Consider the following 11,444-nt stretch of genomic DNA (forward strand, 5'->3'; position numbering starts at 1 on the left):
AAATCATCATGATATTGGGTTAGCAATGATTTCTTGGCTATGACATGAAAACATAAAAGAAACAAAAGCAAAAACAGACAAATGGGTCTATGTCAAACTAAAAAAAAAAAAGCTTTTGCGTATCAGAGGACACAATCAACGTAGCAAAAAGACAACCTGCAGAATGGGAGAAAATATTTGCAAGTCATATGTCTGATAAGGAGTTAATATCCAGACTATGTAAAGAACTCCTACAGCTCAACAACAAAAATATTAGATAACCTGATTTTAAAATGTACAAAAAGCTTGAGTAGACATTTCTCCAAAGATAACATAGGTCAACAAGCATATAGGAAGATGCTCAGCATCATCAATTATCAGAGAAATTGAAATCAAAACCACAATGAGCACCTCACACCCATTAGGATAGCTGTTATGAAAAAGAAAGAAAGAGAGAAAGTAAGTATTGACGAGGATATAGAGAAATTGGAACCCTTGTGCACTGTTGGTAAGATTCTAAAATGGTGCAACCACTAGGGAAAACTGTATAGAGGTTTCCGAAAAATTAAATAGAACTATCATATGAACTAGCAATCCTACTTCTGGGTATATATCCAAAAGAACTGAAAGCAAGGTCTTGAAGAGATATTTGCACACCCATGTTTATGGCAGCATTATTCACAATAGCCAAGAGGTGAAGCAACCCAAAGATCCATTGACAGATACATACACACAAAACTGTGGTATATACATACATTGGAATATTATTTCACCTTAAATAGGAAGTAAATCCTGTCACATGCTACAAAATGGATAAACTTTGAGGATATTATGCTAAGTGAAATAAGCCAGTCACAAAAACACAAATATTGCATAATTCCACTTGTATGAAATATCTAAAGCAGTCAAATTCATAGAAATAAAGTAAAATTGTGGTTACTGGAAGGAGTGGGAAAAGAGGAGCTGTTATTTAATGGGTATAGAGTTTTAAATTTGCAAGGTGAAAAAGTTCTTGGAGATCGTTTCACAACAATGGGAATATATTTAACACAACTGAACTGTACACTTAAAAAGTTTAAGATGGTATAGCTCATGTTTTTGTGTTTTTTTAACACAATGAAAAAATGAAAAGGCTTAAATGAGATGCCTATGAAGAATTTGGGAGTGTGGTCGACATGCAACAAATGGACATTAAGTACCTAGCCATTGGTTGGGTTATCAAATGCTAGTTTTTTCCCCTACCACTCCCTCCTCAGCCTTTTCCCCACAAACACAGTACGTTCCGCCTCCATCTGCACTTGTCTTCTGTCCTGTTCCACACCTATGCTCACACCTTTATACTTTGCATCAAAGGCGGTAAAAGAAATCACAGTTAATGTTTTTATAGTAACTATTTCCTGAAATAAACAGAGTGAAAATAAAATGCTAACTGCCTGAAAATTAAGCATTTAATAGTCAAGTACATTTAGGAATTGTTTTCCTTGGGAATATTTAAGGGTAGGTTGAGGCACCTGGTTGCCAAGAGCTTGATAGGAAAGTTGTAATAAAAGAACAATTGTAACTACGATAATACAAATATAGCTCTTTACTTAATATGGTTTTGGTTGCAGTCAGAAGAACCCAGCTCTGGCAACTGAGGCAAAAAGATGAATTAATTGATGTCAAAGTATAATTTTAAAAAAGCTAAAACACGACTCCCCTACGCAATGATATAGTGTGTATGTATCAAAGATTTATTTAACTAATTAATGAGGGAAGCAGCAGGATGGTAAAGCTGGTTCAAAGGAGGAGACATGAGACTGATATACACACAGTCAGCAAAAGACAGGATGCTGGAATCAAATTCCTACATTAGACGCAAAATACCAAAGTGGTAACTGATCGCCTCCATGAATATCTATTCCACTGGACAAAAATGATTTATATTTCTATTAAACAAAAATCATATGCAACTTAATTAAGTAACATCAAACTTTTAGGAACCTGGCCCCTAATCAATAGTCCATTGGGGGCCAAAGCTCCTTCTCTACGGGGTCACATGACCGGTAGAGGCCTATTGGACCATTGTCCAATATGACATTGGAAGGCAGGCAGTCATCCATCCTCTTGCCTTATTTCCAAAGGTTTGATCATTTTTCTAAACTGGGAGCCTCAAGTCACTGAATAATTATTACTGACAAGTATTGAGCGTGTACCATGGGTCAGGCCTGTGCTAAACGCTTTACATGCAAAGTCTCACTTAATTCTCACAACAACCCTACAAGGAGGTACTAACATGCCTGCATTTTATGGATGAGCAATCCAAGGTGTAGCAAGTTACACAATTTCGCCGGGGTTACATGGCTGATCAAGTGGCAAAGCCCACACAGGGCTCTGATTTGTCTGACCAGTGCTAATTCCCAACAGGACACTCCAAATGGGCTGCGGACACTCCAGGAGGTGACCCCATACCAGTAGCTGGAGTGCAGGGGGGAAAGAGCAGAGCTTTCATCGAGGATGACTTAAAACTCTCATCCTTTATCTTTCCCTTCGTATGCATGCTTTATAATGTATACGAATATATTAGTGGAGTAGTACATAACGACATTTCTGAATGGATATTCTCGTATATATGTGTTAAGGGGACACAATCAAAAAGGTTTGGAACCTTCTGCCATAAAGCCTTTCAGTTCCTCGGAACCATGCTTGACTTGCGTTTTCACATTTGCTGCTGGGCATTTCTGATTCACTTCTCTAGCCTCACTCATCTTGTTTCTCAAAACACTTAAGATTCTGGGGTCTTGCTCTGTGGAGGGAGAGCCTCACAGCCCCTTGCAAGGGTGAGGAGTGCAGCATTTCCCCATCCAGAGAGAGTAGCAGATGCTTGGAGGCATGCCTCCTCTGCACTTGCTGGGAAGTCCTGGGAAGGTGAAATCTACTCTGGGTTCCCTTTGTCCCTGGCTCTGGCTTTGTGAGAGTGAAGGGAAGGGAGGTTTGCTGTGAGGTGGAGAGTGGTCCACACATCATTCTCAAGGCTTTTAGAAATCGGGCTGGTGGGCAGATGCAGTGATCTGAAGACAAAGGTGAGTAAACTAACAGGTCCTAGCCTGAGAGAAGCAAAGGGCAATGAAGGTTGAGCACAGAGCCCACAGGAATTCGGGAGATTGGCTTCTGGAGCAGAGTTACAGCGTTGTCCCCAAAGCCAAATGGAGCTTTTGGAGCAAAGCACTCCAAGTGTGCTACAGTATCAGTATTAGTGGGCATTTTCTGAAATTACTAGTTACACTCAGTTGAATAAATACTCCTAAATGCAATTAAGAATGTATTAGACATTAACTTCATGAGTGAACGCAGAAAAATACTCATTATCTTGTCTCTCTGGGAGGTACTCCACACACTCCGAGGCTTTGTGTTCTTGCCACAGTTGTAGAGGGGGGCACCAGAGTGCCCCAGCCCAGCTGGGGCTGCCTTTTCAGCTCCCCCACACCCACACACAAACCTCGTCACCCCGACTCCATTCCCCAACTTGGAAGCCTTCACTGAGAAAGCTGGGTAGTGAGGCTGGGAAATGACGCTTCCTGCCTGGTCCCAAACGCACCGCCAAAAGCAGATGTCCTTCAGGGACCTCTGGGTGGTGGCTCCAGGAGATAGTGTGGCCCCAGAAAAAAGGCAGCAGCCTCAGAAAGGGCGTGGTTGGGACTCCTGGCCTCCCAGTGGAGCCCCTCAAACCAATCCTGACCCTTTTCTTTCACAACTGTAAGGCGCTTCCAGAAGGGACTGTGGGTATCAGGCTTCAGAGAAGTTTTGCCATTGGGTTGACAATTAGTTGTGCCAGGTACCGTGCTGCTTAGAAGTCCTCACCCTCTAGGACAGCTGGGAAGAGGGGCTTTTACAGCCTCCTCACTCAGACTGAGGGCCCACATCAGTGAAGCATCACCTGGAGGTTTGTCCGATATGCAGAACCAGCGCCTGCTGAAGCAGATTCTGCATCTTACCTGCCCCCACCCCCAGGTGATTTGGCTTTGTCAGTTTGAGCAGCACTGATCTAAAGTCAACTAGTCTGAGATAAAAGCCCAGTTCTACCATTTAAAACAAGTCGCCTCACTTCTCTGAGCTTGAGTTTCTGCATCTGTAAAATGGAAATAAAAATAGGTCCCACCTCACAGCCTGTTGCAAGGAGGAAGTGTGCACCTGTGTGTAAACCATAGCACAAAGTAAGTGCTCAGTAAGAGTAATGTGCCATATGCCCCTGCCCCCCAGAAATCCTGCATTGCTACATCTGTTACTAAAGGGCGTCTTTTCTCAGCCTATATGTACAGAAGGCTGATTACTAATACCTGACCTGGGGGTGACAGTGATAAGTAGCTTTGATATGCCAGTCATGCAGGGTGGCATGCAGGGTCTCTGGTCCCACTCCCCACATAAGAACGCAGGACATAGTGAGGCCAAAAAGGAACACCCACGGAGCCATAGATAGGGGAGTCATACCACTATAGTCTCGCTGGCGTCTTGGTTGGAGACACAGGAAGCCGGAGCCACACTATCTGCAACCTGCCGTCCACTTTTCTCAACCAACCAACCTCACTTGCTAGCTGCAATCCTCCATGCCAACTGCAATCCGCTCTTACTAGCCCAGCCACCATCTTCTTGCTAGCCCCCATTTGCTACTAGCGTAGCCACAGCAGTTATATTAGTGGCTAATGGCTCACTGGTTACAGCTGACGGCCAACTAGCCACAGCTGATGGCCATCCAATCACAGCTGATGGCCACTTACTACCCGAATGAGCACCTTTCCATGTGAGGGCGAGAGCCTGGAAACTGCACTCCTGGCTCTGTCCCCACAATGTCTTAAAGACCACCAGTGGGATTCATGGACTGTTCTATTGCTAGAAGTGAAGAAAACAAAATTCAGTCTTTAGCAAGTCACACCCTATGGTAGCCAGCCTCCAAGATGGCCGCTATTATCCAAACCTCTTAGACCTCATATACCTGTGTAGGCCCCTCGCACTTGCAAAGGGCTGACCTGTGTAATGAATAAGACATTGCAGAAATGAGAAAATGTGACTTCCAAAGGTAGGTCATAAAAGACATAGCAGATTCTGCTTTGCTTTCTCTTGGATCGCTTACTTTCAGGAAGCCAGTTGTCATATCCTGGGGACACACAAGCAGCCCTAAGGATGGGTCCACATGGCAAGGAATTTGCCCTCCTACCTGCAACTATGCAGTGAGTTATCTTGGAAGTGGGTCTGCCTTGGTCAAGCCCCAAATGGCCACAGGCCTGCTGCCACAGGTAGCATTTTAACTACAAAGTTCTGACAATTAAGTTCGTGAACTTGTTGCAACAATGTTACTAAATTTTTTTGATATCAGAGGGATTATTCATTATGAATTTGTACCAGTTGGACAAGCAGTTAACCAAGTTTACTATTGGAAGTGCTGAAAAGGCTGCATGAAAAAGTTAGACGAAAACGACCTACACTTTTTGCCAACAATTCCTGGCTCTTGCATCACGACAATGCACCAGATCACATGGCACTGTCTGTGAGGGAGTTTTTAGCCAGTAAACAAATAACTGTATTGGAACACCCTCCCCACTCACCTGATCTGTCCCCCAATGACTTTTTTCTTTACCTGAATATAAAGGAAATATTGAGAGGAAGACATTTTGATGACATTCAGGACATCAAGGGTAATACGATGACAGCTCTGAAGGTCATTCCAGAAAGAATTCCAAATTGTTTTGAAGGGTGGACTAGGCACTGGCATCAGTGTATAGCTTCCCAAGGGGAGTACTTTGAAGGTGACCATAGTGATATTCAGCAATGAGGTATGTAGCACTTTTTCAAGGATGAGTTCACGAACTTAATTGTCTGACCTCGTACAACCTCATGAGAAGTCCTGAGCCAGAACCACCCAGCTAAGCCATTCCTGACCTGCAGAAACTATGTGAGATAGAAATTATGTATTGTTGTTTTAAGTCACTGCATTTGGGGTAATTTGTTATGCAATAATGGGTAACTAATAGATACACTATAGTAGCCAAGTGTGTGTGTGTGTGTGTGTGTGTGTGTGTATAGACTTTCCCAATAAAATTCTCCTATCTAAGATCAACAGAAAGAAATAAAGAGAAAAGAATAAAATCTCTCACTTTCATTTGATAAAGCATTCCAACAATTCCAGGCAAGTATGCAGATCCAAGATAAGAAATGTCAGCAAAGGGCACACTTCCTCCCAGCCTCCTCTTAGGTTTCTGTAGATGGAATGGATTAACCACTCCATTTCCCAGGAGAGAAAAAAAGAGCCTGAGCATTTCCCTTCCAGAGCTTCTTTATGGCTGCTCACTCTCACGTCCTGGGGCAGCAGACCTACCTGAAAGGTGCGTTTGGGAGAAGGAAATGCACATCCTAGCTACGGGGCCGGAGGAGAGGCTGACTCTGCAACTGCGTACTGAGCTTAGAGAAGCAGGTCGCTGCAGCGGTGCTGGCCTTCCAAGCTGTGCAGTCTTAAATTAGGGGGGCGTTAAGATCCATGTGCCATATGCTTCAGCTACCGTGTTTCCCTGAAAATAAGACCTAACCAGAAAATAAGCCCTAGCATGATTTTTCAGGATGACATCCCCTGAATATAAGCCCTAATGCGTCTTTTGGAGCAAAACTTAATATAAGATCTGGTCTTATTTTCGGGGAAACACGGTATGTCGTCTAAGCCAGCTTAATCAGTAGCAAAGTGTCACTCTGATTTCCATCTGTGCGACTTTGTGTCTACCTCTCAATTGGTTCCAAATTTGGAAGAAGGAGGAAGGGGTATTATCACCCACCCACCCTCCGAATCTCAGTAAGAAGTGTACATTCAACCTAGATATAAGTTATTCTAAATTAATTCTTTATGATCAGTCATCCTCAGCCTTTTTCCAGTTATCAATTCCCCATGCTGCCACCAATCTGAGAAACCTCTGATACATACTAATTCCAGTGTCACTCTCTCAATATAATTTCTTATCTTCAAGATCCAAGTAGTGCATAATAGAGGGAGAACGTAGGTGGTTAAAGAAGTCAGACCACCTCATTCATCATAGTAACAATAATGATACCTGCTATGCGCTACTATACTATTTACATAGTTTCTCCTTTGATCTTCCTAATAATTCTATGATATAATTGTCACTTATTCCCATTTTACTGAGGCTCAAAGGGATGGCTGATATAGAAGTAGCAGAACATCCTAGGATTTGAACACTTGTCTGGCTGTCTCTGAACTTTCTGATATACAATATTATATTTTGAACCCTACTTTGGAGCCCAGTCCTTGGTTTAAGACACATTATTTTAGATCTGACCTAAGGGGTTAATTCAATAAGTAGAGTTTCAGAGAAGCATGGAATTTCTGTACAGGAATGGTCTTGGAATATCACCAAGTCCTGCCCTCATCCTCCTCCATTTACAGATGAGGAAACTTCCCAGATTACAGATTAGATCACTTCCCAATAATTCAATGGTAATTTGTAAAAGCAGTGGGTAGTCCAAACTGCTTATATGATTACTGAGTTAATTGTGCACAGATTTTATTCCCAGAGGTCTTGATATTTACCTTATCCATTTGTTGAAATATGCCCTGGCCAACCAACTCAAATGTATGGCTTGGGCCCAGGAGAGCCAAACAAGTGAATATATAACCAAAAGAAATGGTATCAACTTCATCTCCCCGCTCCCTGAAATTGCTTCTGACGGCAATTTTAAGGGGGAAAGATATTATTCTTTCAAAGACCAACAAAAACACTGGGTTTGTCTCCATCCAAGCTTTGGGTTTTCAACTTTTATAGTTTTTTATGGAATGGTATTAACAAGTGAAAAATTTGGTCTCTAGACCGGAAGAGAATTGAGTCACAATAATGTGACAATTACAGATGTGCAAGAGAGCCAGTTTGCCTCAGATACAAACTCTGACATTTTGAAAGCATTTTGGATTTGATTCACGTTGGAAGCTGTTAATTACTGCCACAAAACCAATCTTTCTTAGCTAGAAATAGACTGAGACATTCCATTTCTGACACTTTCGGGAATTTCCTTGCTATTTTACCCGGAAATGTCACTTATTTGGAAAGAAAAACAACTCCCATGCCTTTCTGCTATAAGTGACCCGTTGTCGCTAAGGAAGCACAATCACACACTGTCCCATCCTGCTGGGTCCTGCCCGCACGATGGAGGCCAGTGAACCCCTCACAAGCCCATCCTCAGCCCACTGGGAGACGAATCAGAAACAATGCGCTCTGGATGTTACCTCATTGTTCTGGCACTGCTGCTGTGCTTGTCCCAGCGATCAGACTTCAGCTGGTTCCAGGAGCCTTCCCCTGTCTCCTTCCCCTGGGTGTAATGACCTCCTCTGATGCTCTTCTTCCGAGATCTTTTGGGATGTGGTGTGAAGCAGTGAAAAGAGCACTGACTTAAAAGTCAAATGGCCCTAGATGAGGTTACCATGCTAGGTTACCAGTTAGCTACCGTTTGTGACCTTGGAGATGTTTCTCTGCCCTCTGACCCTTGACTTCCCCACCAGTGAAATGGAGATAAAATATCTAATAGGTAGAGCTGTTCTGAGGACTAAAGCAAATGTTATGTGTCTAACACAACACTTGGCATGCACACGTGCCCATAAATCAGAGTTTTCGTTCCTGTCTACACCTTAGAATTACTGAGGGCAGTTTTTAAAAACACCCATGCTCAGGACCCAGGGATTTGAAACTAATTGTCAATTTTTAAAAGTGCCCCATGGGAACCTAACATACAGCCAGGGTCATGCACCCACTGTCATCAGTGTTTCTCCCTCTCTTCCCTGCCTTTACAGTTCCTACTAGACATGAAAATTCAATCTTGAATAATCTAGAACCGTTCTGTTCCTAAACTGACTCCATGCCTGGCGTCTGACTCAGGATATGCCACCCCAGGTCCAAAAACATTGTAATACATTCCAATTATCCCCTGGTACATGTTTACCGTAGCTGTTCATATTCCTTCCATTATACCAGGCCTTTTAAGACATTTGTTAAAATATTTAAATCTCAATCTTAATTTATCCCTTTGAGATAAACTATATTATTGTCCCCTTTATACAGAGTAAGAAACTGAGATTCACAAATGTACATTCATTTTTTTCAATAAACATGTATTGCATACCATAAATATTATGTGCCAGCCACTGATCTGGGTGATATATCAAAGTGACACCTCTAGGTGAATAAGCTTGCCCGAGTCACAAAATTTTAAGTAAGAAAGACAGCCTGGGCTCAGCTTCAGGCTGTGACTCCACGTGCACTTACTTCCACTCAGCAGAACTGCTCAGCCCAGTATCGGGCACCAGGAGAAGGTGCTCACATTTGATCACTTCTTCCGCCCTCACCCTCCAGGGGATGGTACTCATTCTGCCTGAATGGTGCTTCCGGGAGCTGTGCAAACCGGTGGCCCTGCCATTTCTATCACAGCCATTTTACAGATGGCGGGCCTGAGGCATATAGAGGATCTTAGAGTCGCAAAGCCAATAAGTGCCTCCCGAGACTCAGACTGTCTTGCAAGCTTCCAAAGGACAAGGAGTCTAGCTTCTGTCAGGCCATGGGCTTATGGCCACATGAAACAACCCCTGAGCGATGTCTGGTGGGGCCCTCCTGAGGGAGTCTGAGCTCTAAGGGCCTAGGGAGGGTAGCGAATCTCATAGTTGTGGGTTCCAAGCAGATGCCAACCCTCAGCATGTGGTGGCTGTGCGTCTTCAGGATTATATTTAGCTTGTATTGCGTCATGTACTCAACCAAACATATTAAAACACAGTGTCTGCATCCAAAGAACTAAATATACAAAAAGACAGAGAGAAAGGGGGATGTGTCAGGAGGAAGAGAGTGAGCCTCTCCTTTCCATGCTGTTTCGGGGTTCTGGTTTGCACTGAGCGCTGACATCAGATACCGAATAAATACTTAGTGATTTTTGTTTTTCTTACGAGTAGGTACAGTGGAAAGACATGCTGTGAGAGCCTGAAAATGTGGTTCTCTGTCCACCAGTTCCTCGGTCCTTTGGCATACGAGGAGCCAGCAGCCTTGAGCAGGTGGGGACCCAAACTCATTCAGAAAGTTTGGAATGCTGGTTCTTGAAAGTTTGGAATGCTGGTGCATCAGAATGATTCAGAGAGCTTGATGAGACACACATTGCTGGGCCTTCTTCCCAGAGCTTCTAACTTATTTGCATAACTAACAAGTTCCCAGTGACGCTGTTGCTGGCTGCCTGGGGACCACACATTTAGAACTTGTAGTCTCCAACAATAAGGTAGTTCCACGGAGGTTAGAAGGGCCCCAAGTCTAAAATATACTGTTGAGTGACTAAAAAGCAAAGGCGGGGAAAGCAGAGGAAGAGTTCACTACCATTTATGTAGAAAATGAGTTGACATATGCACTTGTAGCTTGTATATGCATAGACTATTTCTGGATGGTTATAAAGAAAATGCGAACAGTTTTTATGGCAGGGGGCTAAGGGCCAGGGGTGCTATGTTGATGGTTTTCTGGGTGCCTCCTCAACCCCAACACCACCCCAGATCATTTTTCTTTCTCTGCTCCCTAAAGAGAGTCTGTCCCCCACAGCTTCCATCACCCCATTTCCCTTAATGGTTGACTTCCTCTTGGGCTTGGCCAATGGGAGGCACCTGCAGGAGATCTGAGGAAGGGAAGAGAAAAGACTGAGAGATCTCTTCCACGCTCTTTCCCCACCTTGGTACAGTGTGTGGAACAGCTGCATCTGTCCCCAGCTAGCCTCAGCTCTCAGTGGGCTCCACTCACACCGTGTCCTTCTGTAGCTTTGCGCGTCTCTGGGACGTCCCCATCCCTTGTCTTCCTTTGGCCCTGCCCGCACCTCTGTAAGTGGCCCTTTCATCAACGTCTCTGAAGTTGAACCTTCTGGAGGTAAATTTTGTTTTCTGCCAGGATCCTGCCTAAGAAAGATGGAAAACTTACTATTTACTGTATATCCTTTCGTATCATGTAAATATTTTGCTATGTACCTGTAATACCTGTTCAAAAATGCGTATGTTAAAAAATAAATCACAGAAATGAAAATTCAATGTTGAATAATCTAGATCAGTAAGTTCCAAAGAGAATCACTGGAGAATTGGTCTACTTCAGCACCTAATGTCCCCTCATCTTGTTTGGCTTTAATCCAATGCTAACGAGGAATTATTATTTATCTTCTTATATTCCAGCCCTGCCAGTGCAGCTACGGTGGAAACTCCTGGAGAACAAGAACTATAGCTGGTGTTTGCAGTGCACACAGTGTCTGGGGAGCCAGGGTATGATGGGGTGGAAAGGAATTTTCAGCTTTGGAGTCACACACACTACATTCAAATCACATCTGTGCCACTTGCTTGCTTTGATTCCATAAGCTTTCTGTCCCTCCTGGGTCCCTTATGGGGACTCATCACATCACGTGAAGGCTTTGTACTATTGGGAACTTGCCTCTTG

The 11,444-nt window shown here is 43.5% G+C and overlaps 1 long non-coding RNA gene across 1 annotated transcript in view; it reads left to right on the top strand.

The window, feature by feature from the left end:
• The window catches only part of LOC141573196 (uncharacterized), a 37,882-nt gene that overhangs the window by 24,892 nt on the left and 1,546 nt on the right, over positions 1-11,444 (top strand). The window contains exon 2 of the long non-coding RNA XR_012498873.1: positions 11,186-11,272. This is a non-coding gene — a long non-coding RNA (uncharacterized LOC141573196). The remainder of the gene's footprint in view (positions 1-11,185; positions 11,273-11,444) is intronic.

The sequence above is a fragment of the Rhinolophus sinicus genome, linkage group LG01 (assembly GCF_036562045.2).
Source record: "Rhinolophus sinicus isolate RSC01 linkage group LG01, ASM3656204v1, whole genome shotgun sequence".
Taxonomy (NCBI): Eukaryota; Metazoa; Chordata; class Mammalia; order Chiroptera; family Rhinolophidae; genus Rhinolophus; species Rhinolophus sinicus.